The sequence below is a fragment of the Gossypium hirsutum genome, chromosome D07 (genome assembly GCF_007990345.1).
Source record: "Gossypium hirsutum isolate 1008001.06 chromosome D07, Gossypium_hirsutum_v2.1, whole genome shotgun sequence".
Lineage (NCBI taxonomy): Eukaryota > Viridiplantae > Streptophyta > Magnoliopsida > Malvales > Malvaceae > Gossypium > Gossypium hirsutum.
In genome coordinates this window covers 18,615,347-18,619,761 of record NC_053443.1, presented here as the reverse complement: position 1 = coordinate 18,619,761, position 4,415 = coordinate 18,615,347, and positions in this window count along the sequence as shown.

Genomic DNA, 4,415 nt, shown 5'->3' with positions numbered 1-4,415 from the left:
AAACTTCCCTCTTACATGTACAAGGATTCAAACTCAAGTCCTTCAGCACACTAACACTCCCCTTAACCACCAGACTAGCAGGCACATTCTAATATATTTTACCAACATATATTTATCAGCCTACTGATTAGAGATAGGGGTTTATTCATTGAAAAAGAAAAAATTGCCCAAGCTAATGCTTGAACTTGGGACCTCCCGAACACTTCCTAGAACTCTTAACCACCGAAGGAGACATACAATTGTGTCACAAACACATGAAAAAATATCCAACAGACTTTGGGGCGTTACATAAACATAAATGAGAGTGAATTTACCAAACCACCCTTAGAAACATTCACCACACAATTCATTCTACCACAAACATGTTATCAACAAAGCAAATCCAAGCTTCAATTCCGGTTAGCTCGATCCTTTTTAATACTCAGAGCTTCAACAAAGATAAAGTAGACATTACCACATTTCCAATGCTATATTAAACACGAATTTTAATTAACTACACTAATTGAAATCCTTTCATAAAGATACCTTGTTGAATTTGTAACATCAAGTCAAAAACTTGATTCCTCACAAAATTGATCGCTCCAGCCATTCTAAACACTTTGAATCATCAATACTAGACCAAATACACATATACTAAGCATCAATTTCATCTTTAAATCAATTTCACAAAATTTCAAAAAATCGGTTCATGAAGAAGATGAAATTCAGATTTCTTTAAATTACCTCACAAATCATGTTTAATTTTGATAAATAAGATTAAAAACCTTTTAATAGATCCATTTTGAGTTGGAACATCCATTAATTTTTAGATTTCCTCTCAAAATTCAAGATCCACCATTAAAAAACCATGTGTTCTTAGAAAAAGATGAAACTGATAAAAATCCTTTAATTAACTCTTAAATCATGTAAAATTGTTTCTAGTCATCATAAAACAAATTTAGGATTGAAGATTACTTTTGATTCGCTCTAAATTCGTTGATTGAAAATCTTGATTCAAGAAACTTAAGAAATTTCAGAATATTTTTGGCTACTTTTAAGAATAATTTTAGGTGAATTGAGAGAGTATTTTGAGAAGAAAATTGGTTGGATCTATTCTTTGATGATAAATCTTTAAAATCATGCAAAGAAAACAAATTTTAAAGCTCTCTAATCTAATCTAAAATGTGTGAGTGGGATATATACATTAGTTTTAAATTGAAGCCACCCATCAGAGATTTAAAAATTGGGAAATTTGCTTAATGACCACTCCCACATTTCCCTTACATTACCATTTAATCATTTCCCTCCAAAATTTAGAATTTTAAGGTTTATTTTCCATATAAATACTCTAAATTTTCCCTGGTTTTCCAATTAAATCTAATTTAATTAATATTTAAATATTACTCAAATTATCAGCAATAAAAATTATTTTAGAATTCTTTTTCAACCGAAATTGATTATTTTCACTAATAATTATTTAAAATATTTAAAATTAATTTTTCAAAAATATTATTATTTTTAAATTTTTCGGATTATTATTAATCGATTTTAGATGAAATTAACCTCTTAAATTAAATTAAAAATTATTAGAAACCCTATAAATTCCTAGCTTCACACTTGGAACCCAAAGAATATACCTGAAACTACTACATTTGAAGTCAGGTCAATATGCTAGTTCAATATATTACAAAGAAAACAAGTCGAAGTAAGTCAAATATATGACTCCATTAAAAGATATAGCCTTTACGGTTGAAGAATATAGACAACTTGAAATCTAATTACTTAGTTTCTTTTATCCATGATTTGAATTCTAAGACAATGTTGATATGTACAAGCAATTCATGAGTATTTGTGCCAATGTGAGTGAGATTTTCTCAATTTCTCATATTTTCAATTTAATTCATTATGATCATTCTCAATCTCTTGGCTTTTATTAGTTTTATGTTTTTATCAAATTCGCTTTGCTTCTAGCTGTGACGATGCTTTTGTTGACACATTCATTTTTATCTTAAGGCACATACTTGTAAGGATTTTATAATTATTATACTAAATCATTTCAATAACCATGGATTTAATTACCAAATACTCGAATTTTAACTTTAACAACTCGATTTCAGTGGTGCCAAACACAGTAGTTTCAGGGCCCCTTTTTTTTAATGATTGAGTCTGTAAATATTATTAATTAATATTTACGAGTTAAGTATAATTTTTATTGAATTTTTATCTGTTGAAATTTGTTAATTGGATAGTTAGTTAAAGTACAGGTGTATTGACCTTTAAGTTAGTGGTGTTAGAAAATGAGGTATCGGGACCTCGATTCCGTAAAATGAGCCTGTAAAAATTTTTATTAAATGCTTATGGAGTTATTGTATAGGTGAATTGAATTTTGGATTAGTAATTTTTGCCGATTTAGTGATTAATTAAGGTACATGATTAAATCGTAAAAACCGTAAAAGTTAATTGTCATTGATTTTTACTAGTTTAAATGCTTAATTAATAAATATTTAAGGGTTTAAGTGGAAATTAACCACTTCTAAGATTTAGTGGACGGTAGGGACACTAATTAATTGAAAAATATGTTAAATAAAGATTAAACATATGTTAAAATAAGGTAAAAAGTGTTTTCTTCAACATTTTTCTTCTTCTGATCACCATTTCTTCATCAAGTGAAACTAGGAAAGGCATTATTGATGCTCATACTTTCAGCCATTGCATGTAAGTCCTAAACAAGTCAGTTTTTCTTAATTTTTATGTTTTTGATATTGTTGTAGCTTAATCTAGCTGTCTTGGGTACTAAATCGTAAAACTGTCAAAGGATTTAAAATTTGCCATTAAATTTTTTTTTGAGTTTTTTGTTGTTTAATGTTATGATTTGAAGCTTGGAAAAGTAATGGGACTAATTTATAAAGTAAAATTTGTTAGTTTTGAGTTTAGGAACTAAAATGAAAATATTTTGAAATTGACATGAAATTTCTGGAACTATTGAATTAGAGGGCTATACAGAGATGAAATTGAAATTGGAAAGAAAAATAGGGCTTAAATGTGAAATTTATGATAGTTTTGATTTTAGGGACTAAATTGAATAAAATTCAAAACTTTATGGAAATTGTGTAAATTGAAATTAAGTTGTCATATTCCTTGAATAAAATGTTATAAGGTAATTGACATTGATAATTGATAATGAATTATTATAGATCGGGATTTAAATCCATCGGAAGTTAATCGAGAAATAGGAGAAATTGTGGATTAGACTTTGACACTTTGTAGTTGTCGGTTTTCGGGTAAGTTCATATGGTGTATTTATATTCTGATTCCTCATGTATATTATATTTTGAATGTTATATATATAATGTTTTAGTGAACTTTGGATTGTTTACAATTTAGTATAAAATGGTAAGAATGGATTAAATTGAAATGGAATAACATGAACTTACATGATTGAATTACCTTGATGAAACTTCATAAATGTATCGTAGACATGGCTATAGGTTGATTTCTGATGATTCTGAGATCTAGCATTTGTTGCAAACTCGAAGATACATGTAACACAGGTTTAGCTCAGACAAGTAACCTGATGTCATTTTAAAGGTCTAGCCCGGACGGGTAACCTAACACGAATATATGTTCACCTCGGATGAGCAACAAATGTGGTTAATTACCGATGATTACCGAGATCCAGCATTTGTTGCGGACTCAAAGATATATGTGACACAGGTTTAGCTCGGACGAGTAACCTGATGCTGTTTTAAAGGTTTAGCCTATACAGGTGACCTGACATATATATTTACAGCTTTGGCCAAGTTGTTTGATATGTCGATAAAAGGTTTAGGCCGGACAGGTAACCTGACACAAGTGGATATGTTTAGCTCGAACGAGCATCAGATGTGATTAGAACTTGTGTATTCGAGTTCTTTTACAATGTTTCATTGGGTAACATTAATGATACAAAATTGTGGAATTTGAACAGTTTGAATTATGTCTATTGATCCTAATTAGTGAAATGGAGAAACTAAGGGTAAGGATTGAGTATATTTCCATAAGATATACTGGTGTTTAAATTGAATATAGATGATATAAAACTTATGATTCTAATTGAAATGTTATGTGATATAAAACAAATACCAAATGGCCTATTCTTGGACCACACGGGCTGGCCACACGGCTGCGTGACGCACATGGGCTGGCCATACGCCCGTGTAAGTACTATAGATTTGCTCAATTATTTTTCATACAGCCCCAGTATGTTACACAGCCCAACCACATGATCATGTTAATGTTGGATGAAAATTTTGGTTTTTTGACCACAAGGCTCCAAAGAATTACACAGCCTGGATAGAAAGTCGTGTCCCCTATTTTTTCATGAATGCCCTTGTCTTTTGAAAATGTTTCAATTTGATCCTTATTTGTGGTCGGGTCAACTTAGGAGTTTCCGTAAG